The sequence below is a fragment of the Cryptomeria japonica genome, chromosome 6, assembly GCF_030272615.1.
Source record: "Cryptomeria japonica chromosome 6, Sugi_1.0, whole genome shotgun sequence".
NCBI classification, from domain to species: Eukaryota; Viridiplantae; Streptophyta; class Pinopsida; order Cupressales; family Cupressaceae; genus Cryptomeria; species Cryptomeria japonica.
Genome location: NC_081410.1, coordinates 575,658,165 through 575,672,621, shown reverse-complemented (window position 1 = coordinate 575,672,621; position 14,457 = coordinate 575,658,165).

Genomic DNA, 14,457 nt, shown 5'->3' with positions numbered 1-14,457 from the left:
TAAGAGAGGATTGTTTAGATTTACTTAATATTAAATGTTACAAAAATTATTAGATAAGGAATATTATTTGAGGGAAATGTAAAGGAAAAATATTATTTGGGTATTTTGAGTAGGATTATTTGAATACAAGTATATTATTTGGCTATTTTGAGGAGGATTATTTGAATTCATTACATTTGGAAAATTAAGAGTGGATTGTTTAGATTTACTTGGGTAAATATTTAATGTTACAAAAATTATTAGATAAGGAATATTATTTGAGGGAAATGTAAACAAAAATTTTAAAAATTGGAGTGCCTGAATAAATCTATCAATATGTTTCTCTTAAAAATTTCTTCCTACATTCTTCTAACATTAAAATAATAATGAAAATATTAATAATATCTTTGTCATATAATATTTCTTATTTTTTCATTTTAATTAAAAATATGCTTTATAAAATGATATAAAAATATAAAAAATATGACAAAAAGATATTTACAATTATCTTATTCTTTTGATTCAATTTTTATTTTTAAAAAAGAAAATTATTATAACACATAAATCTAAAATGTTATTTTCTTTGGTCCTATTTAATGATAAGTAAATAAATAAAATGTTATAGTACCAAACAATTATTAAATATTCAAAATGCAAAAATATTTATATAAATATATTTTATTTAAAACATCAACATTTATTGATATTATAAATGTTGTCATTGATGTCAACCGATATAGGATGGCAACCGGTATGGGAGATGTCTATGCAGTATTGTCATTGATGAATACTGGAAATGGTGCCATTGATGTCATCTAGCTTAGCAGGTAACCGGTAAGGAAGAGTGTGTCATCTAGCATAATGGCCATTGGAGTCATCGATACACAAGTTAGTGTTGACTTGTGTTGAAGACATAAGGACTGTAGACTGGTAAGTGACATGCATAGTTGCCAACCAATAAGAGACCAAGATGTTGGGTGGTTGATTGTGATGAAGAGGGGGAATGTTACCAAAATCACATCAACACTGGAGAAGTATGTGCAGGCCACCAGTATACTGTGTGGATGTGAAACAGTAAGACTCCCACCAGATAAAGATGCAGTCACCATTTGAAAAGATGACTGAAATTGAATATGCCCCAATCGGATCACATGTGCCTGTTTGAAGATATGTTGCTTAAACAGGGAAGCCACATTGGTGCATTGTAAGATGTAGATGGCAAGGATCCACTCCCATCGGTAAGTGGAGCTTATCTCCTAATATGCTTGGAATGCAGCATATCTCTCTGAGATAAGACAAAAGAGCAGAAGGCGGGTGATTGAAGGCTCACACTGGATCAACCAGTGAAACACTAAGTTGCCTTAGGTGCATAAGATTAGAGATGTATCAGATCTGCAAGGGCAGACATAATATGTTGTCGGTATAGAGAAGGAAGGATATGTTTGTCACTTTGACATAGGAGAACCAGTTAAATGATGAAGAATGCAAGTTGGAACAACTGCAGACAGAGAATGTTGTCGGAATGAAGATTTAGTTTGGTGCCACTGGTGTGCATGGTATCTTACTAGTATACATGCAAAAGATACTACCGGTATAGATGTAGACCGGTAAGCTGACAAAGTGCAGATGTAGAAGGCTCCCATCTGTTGATGTGCATAAGGTAATTTGGCAAGTATGGCAACCGGGTTGAGTGTTCTACCAGAAGAGAAGCAGAGTGCAAGAGTGAAGATAGATTAGTTAGGGTATACCCGACAGGGTTTATGAACTGGTAGATGAACCCAGTTGTGTGGTTGGTCGGTGATCCTATCCAAACCGACATAGCAGACTAAGTTGAGGCGGATGCCAACAAAGGGACCACGTGGAGGTGAAGTGGCATGCATGCATTTACAGGTCGGTGAAAGTGTTGTTAGTGAGGTAGGTGGTGACTGGTCGACATTAATGTTGATAGCGTGTTTCATAGGTCGAAGAGCAGAAGAGTGTGGCTCGAGACTAATTAGAGGACAAAGATTTGATTTGATGACTTCATGATCGAGGTTGAGTGTCCAGGTGTTGATTAGGGTAGGTGAAGCTATGCGTGTGATCGCTTCATAGGTGTTTGACAAATGCAGACCGATAAAGGTGTCGTGTTTGCCAAATAGGGAAAACGTGTTCTGAATGCAGCAGGATTGGCGAAGACTGATTGATCTGTTGCAAGCGATCGCTCTCTAGATGGAGATCTGATTAGATTTGATCTACCATGGGGTCGATGAAGAAACCCTAGCGAGCCAGAAGTTTGAATGTCGGTCATGGTGGAAAAACTCAAGTATAAATATGTCGACTCATGACAAAAGGATTTGATGATGTTGCAAGTCGTGTGATGAAGGATAAAGAGTGAAAGAGTAGCAAAGAGTCAACCAGTCAGAGAGTTCATTGAAGATCATAGTGACTGTGTGCTCAAGGGAGAACTGATGAGAAGAGTGCAACCGATAGGGGTAAAGCAATTGATAGACTGTCATTGATCCTAGCAGTGGTGTGAACTTGTGAGCCAGAGAAGTAACCAAGAAAGGAACAAGAGAAAAGTGATCATGTAGAGAAGAAACAAAGAAGATCAATACAGAGTTAATCCTGTAACTGAAGTAACCGACAAGTTGAGAACTGGTAGTGTGCAGTGAGTAGAACCGACAAAGAAGGAGAAGAGGCTGAATCCGTAAGGGTGCAACAGAGAGTGAGTTACAACATGAGATAAGGTTGCAGCAGAGAACCGATAGAGAATTGTAGAGAGGAGAAGCGATGGAGAGACATTCATGAGAGTTACAAAGTTCTTTTGTAATAAGAAAATAACTTTTGTATTTATTATATGATCTTGTAATCACTGAGTTGGAGCTCGATGCAGGGGTTGGTGCTCTGGTGCAGGAGCACCTAACCCAAAAGTACACCAGGAGGTTAAAGATCATGTCATGAATCATTTCACTCATATTTGAGTTTATATGGTCATCTTAATGTATTTTGAGTCATTATGAGGTCATATGTAAGGCTAAAAGAGCCAATTGTAATGAGTTGTCCAAGTTGTCCTAATAAGGTCTTGATTGGGTTTATGAGGTCAAATCTGTATAAACAAGTTTAAGGTAAGCAACTGGGTCTTCGAAAAAGCTAAGGAATATCATAATCTTCCTATCGATCACGCCCAACTATAGATTCGCCCTTCTCTCATATTATTTGCTTTAGGCAAAGGGTAAAAAGGTTGTAAAAGGTCATTTGAAGTCCATTTTGATGTATTTGGAAGGTTCATGTAAGTCTTACAAGTTTGGAGTTCATATTCATCAAAGTTGTCATTTGTGGCATTAAGTGTTGTCAAGCAACAAACCATGTTCTAAAAGTTGCAAACCAAGGATGTAATTGGTCTTGGGTAGTTGCAACTACCATATGGATGTGTAGAGGTTATAAAAACCATCATTTGGTCGAATCTAATAGGTGTGTGTAAGATTGGAGGAAGGAAATGAATAACATTTGAAGTTTTTACACACTCCACATTGTTTTTTGGGTATTGCAATCTAATCATTCACATTTTTCTTTATGAAAAATAATTTATCTCCATTAGAAATGCATTGGATATGATAATGGCATGAGTTAACTTTGTTTTCCCTTTGGTTTCATTTAATTTTAATCATTTTGAAGCAAGTTATGCAAGATTTGGTGAAAAATGTCAAAAAACCCTCCAAATTGGGGTTTGTGCAGTGTGACTAAAATATTTTGATTGCACCATTGAAAATTGTTGTAACTTTGGTGTTTGATAGAGGGTTGAATTATATTTCAAATTAATTCAGCTTCAATGTGATTGGTTAAGTACTTTATGAGACATTTGATGCCCTAGCAGACTAAATGGTGAATTTTTCTGAGTTGTTTATGACAGTAAAAATAGGTCTCAGTACGAGGGACATAAATCTAAAATGAACCATTGGATTGTTCTCAATTTTGGATATGGTTTTAGGAACCTATTTTTATACAACCTCACTAAAGAGATCTTCAAAATATGATTAGGTTTGAAAGTTATTAATAACTGAGTACGGGTCTATCAAACTGTCATTAACTAGGACAACATAATGCATTGTTTGGGTCTTGAATAATGTTTAAAGGGTTATAAACGATATGAAAGATTTGATATTGGATTGGTTGGTTGATAGTAATCTTGTTGGATGTCTCAAACATACCAAGGTTGTAGATTGATGATTATTTTGGGTCATTGAGCACCCTAGGATTGGGACTCCATGGTTGATTTGGGATTCTTGGTTGGGTTTCCATGATGCTCTGCATCATGCTCCTTGGGTTGGTGCCCTAAAATCAGGGGTTGGTGCTCCTTGGGTTGGTACCCTAAAGAAGGAGTGGTACTCCTTGGGTTGGTACCCTAAATGTTGTAACTGAGGTTTTCATTGTGAGGTTGTATTGGAGCAGTAGCCTCTAGCAACATTTCTCACCGAGGTTTTTCCCATCTTGGGTTTTCCTCGTACATCTGGTGTTATGTGATGTCCCTTTTATGTGTGGTGATATTTTTGTTAATCTCCCATCTAACCAGTATGTTTGCTTTATGTTAGATCTGTTAACTGGTAGACACACATAGGATAGAAAAGGGAAAAGTTTGGAAACCACTGATTCAACCCCACCCCCCCCCCTCCCCCTCTCAGTGGCATCTTGTGTTCAACAATAAATTCAATAAAAAATATTATTAACATTATTTTATTTCTTTAATAAGGGCGGATACATGCACAATATTTTCAATTCAATATATGTATAAATAACAAGTTTCACGTAGTGGCGAGTACTTGACTTTATAGTATTGTAAGAAAAATATTTGTTGTAATTCTTAATTATTATAGTTTTGAATTATTGTTATTTTAAAATTATATTATTTTAATTATATTTTTTAATATTAACTATAAATCTCACTTCAATAAAATAATATTAATAATTATAATATATTATAAACATTAGCTTGTTAAAGGGCCTCTCGAGGTTGATTTGGATTCCAAGGGGAAGGAAGTTGTTTATTGAATGAAATTAGATGTAGAATGGGTGAAATTCAACTTTGACGAGTGTCAAGAGGGAATTCAGGCCCTTTAGGTGTAGGCTTTGTGGCAAGAGATTGGAACATAAATATTTTGGCACTTGGACCTAAAAGATTGAAGGAAGGTACAAACAATAAAGTCAAAATGCAACTGGCTTTATTAGCAGTCTAGATGGCCAAGAAATTAGCAGTATCACAATTGCATTTGGAGGGTGATTATGTAATTGTTATCAGTGCCATTATCTAGGGTGAAATTCCAATGTGAAAATTAAATAAATATGTTAAAATTCTAAGAGATTTTAATAACTTCTAAGGATTCTAAAATTACTCGTTTGTTGAGAAATGGAAATATAGCGGTGGACAGGTTATCAAAGTGAGTGTTGTCATTAATGCAGGTGCAACCAAAATTTTATTGGGAGGATCTCTCAAAGATTCAACTTGATTAATAGTGATGGGTTGTATGTCGCCAACTACAACAACCATAATGGAAAGGTATGTTGTTTAAATGTGATGGGATAGACATTCTATTTTAAAGGCATTTTGACCATTTTTATGGCACAACTATTTGAAATTGGTTTAAGGTGGCATGTAGAGTTTTGGTGGCAAAGAGTTGTAGGATGGAGGCAAATTTGGCATTTTTGGGTCAAATCTCAAAGTACACACTCTAGAGCATTTCCAAGCATAATGATCCCTTGTTTGTGTAGATTTTGGATATCTTGTTTGGGGAAGACCGATATTGAACTAATATTGATATCATTTCACTACTTGTGGTGTGGGGGTTGGAGTTGCGAAGCAAGGAGGATGTTCATTAGGTCCTAAAGGAATGTGTGGATGATGAGTGTACTTTTGGTTTAAGGTTGATTGTGGAGTGAGCATGTCTTGGTGAAACTCTCATGGCATCGAAGGGCGACTGGTTGAAAATTGGAGATCAAAATCCATCACTTCAACCTTTCATTCAATGGAGCGAGTCAAGTTATATGGATAAAAGGAAAGTTGAATCTCATATTGGCTACAGGCTTTGAAAGATTATCTTCATGAACATAGATTGGAATGAGATGGTGTTGGCACAACAAAGGAGTAGAAAGGGAAAGCTCGTGCAAAGTTAAAACTTGAAGATTATTGGGTCAACGAACCCCTCATGGTAGCCAAAAAATAGTTTGTAAGGGAAATGTGGAATTTTTTATGGATACAATGTAGGTTTTTTATAGTTCATATATGCGTGTGTGTGTGCACGCCTATGTGTGTGTCCAATTTTGTTGATATTTTGTAATTTTTTTATAAATGGCCAAATGTATGGAGTGGTAGTTAGGGTTAGTCCTTTGAATTTTACAGTTATAGACATATGAATACTTTATAAAATATAAAATTTAAATATTAATAACAATATTATATTATCCATCGAAAAATATATAATATAAACATTATAGTGAAAATATTCGTTTTTCTTAAAATAATACTAATTTAATTATAAAATCTTTATTATTATTATTATTATTATTATTATTATTATTATTATTATTATTATTATTATTATTAATACTAATTTAAATATTAATTATTATTATTATTTTACTTGGTACTAAACTTAATTATTAATTATTTTAATTATATTTACGTAATATTAATTATAATTGATATTAATAAAATAACTTTATTTTTTTTAATAAGTAAATAGTTGCAGAGGGGCAGCACCCTTGTATTAAACAAAAAAGAGAATACAAGGCCTGGTTCAAAAAGAGCATCAGGGGGAAAGAATCAGGAAGAAAACCCCCTACCTTAGCTCTAGTCCCAAGATAAGAAAGATCAGCCCTGAAGGATAGATGAGTACAAACATAAACCAACCTCTTACAGATACAGAGGTTTTAAGACAGAACCAAACAAACTCAAAAAACAGAGAGACCAGAGGGCCTAATGACAGTAGAAGTCAAAGATAATCTTCAAATTATCATCCACAAGCGCATTAGCCGCATCCAGGACAATGGGACATTTCGTGCCACAGTTCGAATGAGTTGTCGAATCTGCCTTCTCTTTTGGGAGTCAGTAGTCATTTGGGAACTACTCTTCGCCCAACCCAAACCCCCAGTCATTTCCATCCACTAGATCGCCATTCTCCAAAATCCCAAAGTTATCAGTACCCACAAGATCTTCATCACAGAGAAATTTTTCCCTCCATTCCGATGTGAAACCACTTTGTATGCCAGCTTCTTTAAGCAGGAAATCAATGTTCCTGGAGATGGTAGGCCAAGTTGCTTGGAGAGACTCAAAATCCAGAGAATTAACAATCACAAGCTTCTTCACCTCTGCTCCATTTCTTAGTGACATATAGTAGTTTTGGGGAAGCAAAATTCTAAGATTGGCATCAATATTATCCAATACAGCATCTATTTGCCCCAACAGGCGATGCTTAAACATCATTTGCGTTAACAATTTTGCTTTCTGCTTACTAGTCCCCATGTAAATTGTCATTGGAAGAAAAAAAGATGGGATATCGGCATTAGCTTTGTACCTGTGGTAAGCCATAAAGAATTCCTTTCCCAGAATCCTCTTAAGGCTATGGAGAATAAGAGGATGCCAAGAGAAGAGGACCTCTTGCAGACACTTGTCTATGATTTCGGCTAGGAAAGCCATCTGGCGACAAGTAGCTTCAAGGAGGATTCGGGACTCCATAGTGAGTCGCCAAGAAAGGAAAGAAATTGTTTGATGGAAAGAAAGGGTATACCATTGTTAAATAGTGCAACATCAAACCAGAGAATACGACACCCTACAAGTAATTCATACCCAATAAATACCCACATGCATGAGCTGCCAATATCCAAAAACCATATGCGCCAAAGCTCCTCAACTTGGTGTCGACCAACTTTAAGCATCAAGTGATCATAAACAAATCTTGAGAGGATCTAGTTGTAACTAGATATTAATAAAGTACACTTATATTTAATTGCCAAGAGGCCAAAAACCAGCCCTAATCAATGATGTCTGCAATGCATCACATCTCGTTGGTAAGAAGAAACCTTAACAGGGAAAATGATCGATCTCTCCACCAGAAACCATGACCATAAAGTGGAGAGGGGGTAAAGTGGCTACTAGGGAGAAAAGCGTCGTTTCGCTCCAAAACTGGAAGTTGTGGAAAGAACGTGAGAGCGCACAACCATCAATAGACCCAATCGGAGAGCATCCCCCTCAATGGAAAGTGAGGATAGCATGTCAACCGGTGGAACCAATGCCACATCACCAACCGGCCCAACAGAAAATCATCATTGATGGATATTCAGGTGGGGTCACCCATGGCTATAGCTAATTTAGAAAGTCTATCAGCTTCACCATTACCTTCCCTATAGATGTGGCTAACTCAAAATTCATCAAAGGTAACTAGCAACGCCAGGATCGGTTGAAGCCACTGGTTAAGGCGCCAACTAGGGATGCTATTATAACGGATCACATTAATAACATTTAATGAGTCTCCCTCCAAATGAATTCTCTGCACCCCTAGCTCCTTCCCTAATTGAAGACCTCTTAAAGCCGCTCTGAATTCCGCTTCATTATTAGTAGCCACACCAATCTTTTCAGAGATTTCTTTTATATAGAGACCATCAGAGTCCCTCATAATACAACCAATACCACTTTGACTTCGATTTCCTATAGAAGCACCATCAAATTTTACCTTGCTCCACCCATCCTTTGGTGCATCCCATTTCACCCCCACTCTTGGATTGGTTTGATCCATTGGGGTGCCCAGTCTGAAGATCAGTGGGATGAGTAGGTTTGGAAGAACCAGCTTAATCTTACAATCCCAGTCCGTGAACAATTTTTTCTTTAATATTTTGGATTGGGCAGCCTCATTCAGGAGCTCAGTCAGGTGGTTCTCAATTTTCCCACAAAGAGACAATAGGCTCATTTCTTTACCCTGGAAGATTCTATGGCTCCTTTCTTTCCAAATTTCGCAAATCAGAAGTGATGGGAGGATAAAAAGCAAATCACCAAAAACAGCCTTACCTGCCAGTTTAGGCCATTGTGAAAATCACTTATCAAGCCCTGTTGGGAAGGGGCCGAAGATTCTCAGTTTTCCCATGAAATGCCACCAGGAGTGACTGGAGAATTTGCAGTGGAGAAGAAGATGATCCGCAGTCTCTTCCTATTCTAGACATAAGGTACATCTGTTGGGTCTATTGATGCCCATTGACTGAAGTCTTTCTTGAGTTAAGATTTTTCTCTGACAAGCCAACCAAGCAAAGGAGCCCGCTTTGGGAAGGAGGTGTTGATGCCAAAAAATATTAAAGGGCCAATCTTTTTTATCAATAGCCACTTCTTTCAGTTTGTAACCAAAACAGACCTTGTATTTACCATCAGAGGAACCACACCACATAATAATGTCCTTATCAGGGGAAGGGGAAATAATCCTTTTGTTGAGAATGTTAGTTAACAAGTTCTTCTGAAGCTGATCAAGTCCAACTGATCCAAAGAGTTCCATTTCCATTTAGCAATACCATTTTCTTGGATCGGATAACCATAATCACAGATATTGTGCCCCCAAAGGTGACAGGTTTCTTCCATAATAGGTTTCAGAGAGGGGTTGTGACATAGGGCATCTTCACCAGACCAAGAATCAAACCAAAAGGAGGCATCCCTGCTATTCCTGACATCCCAGGTAACCTGATCACTTATGATTTCCCTGCTGTCCATAATGAAATTCCAAATAGCTGAGCCTCTGGGAGGATTGTTGATAGTCAGAATCCTTTTAGGCTCCAGGGAGTCCAGATATTTATGTTTCAGGAGCCTTGCCCATTTTTGCTTCCTACTACTACAAATTTCCCAAACCAGTTTAGCACCCATTGCTAAATTCATAATTGAGATTTGGCAAATGCCAGCACCTCCTCCCTTTTTTGGTTGGCAGATCTTTTTCCAAGCTATCAAAGGGAATTTACCTTTGTCATCCGAACCATTCCAAAGGAAATTTCTCATTAGAGAAATCAATTCATCTTCAATTACCACCGGTAATCTCAGGCAAGCCATGGAAAAAACCAATAGCACTAAAAGAAGCGACTTTATCATAGTGAGCTTCCCATCAGAGGATAACCACTTGCCTTTCCAAGTTGTAAGTTTGGATTTGCACTTATGAATAAGATGCTTCTAGTAGTGAGTTCTGTTACTGCCAATGAAGAGGGGGGTACCAAGAAATTTCCCTAGGAATTTTGCAACTCTGAGATTAAAAATCCTTGATAATACAACTTGCAAGTTAAGCAGAGTGTTGACAAAAAACACTTCAGATTTATGCCAATTGATTTTCTGCCTGAAAGCCATACAGTAATCATCAAGGCATGTTTTAAGAGTTCTAGCTTTCCTCCTACAGGCCAAACCAAACAAAATGGTGTCATCAACAAATTGGAGATGAGTCATTTTTTCAACCCCTATTGCCACATTAACTCCAACCCAACGATCATCTTGCTGAAGAGCTCTTATAGATCGACCTAAAGCTTCAGCCATTATAATAAACAAAAATGGTGATAATAGATCACCTGGTTAGATTCCTCTTGTCAAAGAGAAAAAACCATGGGATGAGCCATTAACTAGAACAGAGAATTTGGGGGAAGAGAGACAACGCGTGACCCAAGTGAGCCATTCCTTGCAGAAGCCAAATTTATTAATAACATCAAATAAGAAATCCCTGTCGACCATGTCAAAAGCTTTCAGGATGTCCAATTTTAAAATCATACAGGAGTCCTTGGTCTTTCTGGTTGTGTGAAGCGTTTCATGAGCAACGATAGTGCCTTCCACAATGGATCTTCCAGGGGCAAAACCACTTTGTTTATCTGATATGATGTATTTAAGGAGGGGCTTCAATTTGTTAGCTATGATCTTTGTTACAATCTTATATACAGTGTTGCATAGAGTAATGGGCCTAAAGTCACTCATCTATTGTGGATTTTGCTTCTTCAGAATTAGAGTCAAGAAGGTGTGATTGAAAGCCCCTAACATAGTCATCTTCTTTCTTGATTCCTCTACTGTAAGATGTAGATCTCGAGCATGATATCCCAGAAATGATGGAAGAAAGCAGCAGGGAAGCCATCTAGGCTAGGAGTCTTATTCGGTTTCAGTTGGAAGGTAGTATTCCTTACTTCATCAATTGAAATAGGAGTATAGAGAGCTGTATTTTGATTAACAAATATAACAGATGGGATTGAGTTCAGAATTTTGGCTGTTGCTTCATGGTCGATTTGATGGTCACCATTCAACAAAGAGTCAAAGAATCTTACAACTTCCTACACAACGTCCTCATAATTCCTGACAGTGACTCCATCCGGTCTCATAATCTCCAATATTTTGTTTCTATTTCGATTGGCAATGGCTGACTGATGGAAGAATTTGGTGTTTTTATCACATTCCTTTAGCCATAACTCCCTTGATTTTTGACGCCAGTGGATTTCCTCACACGGAAGGATTTCATTTAGGTCATATTTGAGAGAATTTTCTTTGATGAATAGATCCTCAATCATTCCTAAAGTGATAATAGGGCTGGTTAAGTCTGCCAGTTCAGCCTTAATTCTTAATTTCTCCATATGAATATTCTTGAAATGGCTCATATTGCATTCTTTGATCTTGACCTTAATATACTTGAGCTTTTTATTGAGAATGAGTAGTCTTGAATTATTCCCAAAAACTGGTTCATTCCACCAAGCAGCTATAAGGTCATATAGTTCAAGCACTATGAACCACATTTTCTCAAACCGGAATGGGGTACCTCCCTCTGCTTGACCCAAGGCGACCTCCAGACAGATCGGGTAGTGATCTGATCCGATAAGCGAGAGAACTGATGATTCTAAGGCTGGATTTTGTCCTAACCACTCACTAGCAATAAGAAACCGGTCAAGCCATTCAACAATATTAGTAAAACCCACTCTCTGGTTCGTCCATGTGAAAATTTCATTTTTTGGAACAATGTCTAAAAGGTGATTCTTCTCAACAAAATCCATAATCAAGTCAGTAGAGCAAAGACAAAGATCCTGAGGTGAATGTCATCTTCTCAAAGATTTTGCTTTCTTTCCATATGACAAAATTCCACCAAAAGGCAATAATTTGTATAAATCCTCTGGTCTTTATATGTAAATGTGGATTCCTAATTTTAATCCCCATTATGTTATTATTAAGTTTGTTCCTTTCTGGGTTCATCTTCAGCATCTTTCTCTAGAATACAGAGAACTAAAGATCATAGAGATTTTAGGAAATTCGTTGGGAATCTTTCTTAAGGAAGATTTAAACTTCTTTGAAAATCCTAATCTTCTAGTCAGGATGTGTCTTCTCATGGACATAACTAAGAATCTTCCTTCCTCTGTAAAAATCACCTCTAAAAATGGTTGTTGGTCCCAAAAGGTATTTTTTGAAGCACCTGATTTGGTTTTAGAATTTTCACCTATCATACCATTGTTATTTAGAGTGTCCAGACTCTGGACTTTCACTCACTTTTGAATCCTCTTTATTTAGATTTGAGGAAAGTTGTTTTTCCTCTCTTGTCCCCTTTTCAGAATATAGACCTTTGTTCTCAAATCTTTTCCTGGAGGTCCCTAGTTTTGGCCAGCCTCATATGGATAATAAAGCTTTTGTGAGATGCAATGGCTCTGCTACTTGGAAGGCTCCCCCATAGTGTTAAAATGTGGTGACTGGTCAGCAAAGTACTGTACACTCAACACGTATCCTCACCCCCGAGAATTTTTTTTTTTTGTCATTTTTCGTTGATGAAAACCAACATTGTAATAAAACCCTAAAAAGGCCAACTTTGTTTGTTGCCCTAAAAATGCATTTTATAAGCGGCTAGGATGCTTAAGGCATTGTAAGGTTGATGTACTATTTTTTGTTGGATAATAAGAAAGATTGGACGATTGTGTATGGTGGACGTAACCCATTCTGGGTGAACCACGTTAAATCTTTGTGTTATCTGTGTCCTGTTTTATTTCTTTATCTTTTGTATTTAAATCTGCATATAATTGTTAGTTCATATTTGCTTCGAATCTGCTTGAAACCCTAACAATTGGTATCAGAGCGAGGTTTTCTATAAATTGGCAGGACTTTTAGATTTGAGTGGGAGCAATGGAGGATTCCAAATTCAAGGTCGAAAAGTTTAATGGCCAGAATTATCAGTTATGGAAAATGCAGACGGAGGATTACCTGTATCAAAAGGATTTGTGGCAGCCATTGGAAGGAAAGGGAAAGAAAGCGACCACAATGTCAGATGAAGAGTGGGACATTTTAGATAGAAAGGCACTGGGATGCATTCGATTGTGCCTTGCGCCGTTTGTAGCATTCAATATAACAGAAGCAAAAACGGCTGTAGATTTGATGGCAACATTGGCTAAGTTGTATGAGAAACCCTCGGCTTCGAATAAGGTATTTCTTATGAAGCATTTTTTTAATTTGAAAATGAGTGAGGGAGGATCTGTAGCGAAGCACTTAAATGAATTTAATACAATTACCAGTCAATTATCTTCGATAAAAATTACCTTTGCAGAAGAGGTTAGGGCTCTCTTGATTTTATTTTCTTTGCTAGAAAGCTGGAATAGCTTGGTTATGGCTATAAGTAACTCTGTCTCTAGTAAAAATACTTTGGTATTTGATGATATTGTTGGTGTTATCCTAAGCGAGAAAAAGCGAAGGAAAAGCACAGGTGATACTCTAACATCATCGGGTAGTGTTTTGAATGTGGAGAACAGAGGAAGATCAAAGGAAAGAGGAAAAGGCCCTCGGAATGAGAAGTTATGAGGGAAGTCAAAGAAATGATGCTCTCAATCTAAAGGAAAGAAAGATTGCTGGTACTGCGGAAAGCTTGGTCATCTAAAGAAAAACTGTTGGTCTCGGAAAAACAAAGGAGACAAAAATGAAAATGACAGTAAGGAAGCTAATATTGCAAGTAATACTTTACAGGATGCTTTAATCTTATGTTTGGATAATGTTAATGATTCTTGGGTAATAGATTCTGGGGCTTTATTTCATGCTACACCCCATAGAAAATATTTTCTAGATTATGTTCAAGATGATTTTGGACAGGTATATTTGGGTGATGATGAGCCCTGTCAAATTGTTGGAAAAGGAAAGATAAAGATCAAGTTGCAGAATGGTAATGACTGGTTTCTGCAGGAGGTAAGACATGTTCCTAATTTAAGAAGAAATTTAATTTCTGCAGGGCAACTAGGTAGTGAAGGTTGCATAGTTACCTTCTCAGACAGTATGTGGAAGGTCACTAAAGGATCATTAGTAGTAGCTAAAGGTACGAAGGTAGGAACATTATATCTGTGTACTGGTAACACTTACTCTACCTTAGCTACTACAAATAAAGTTACTGTAGGGACAACAACAATAAATGTTGTAAGAACAGATTCGATAATGTGGCACCATATGCTTGGGCACATGAGTGAGAAAGGGATGAAAACCCTTCACTCCAAAAATCTATTGGC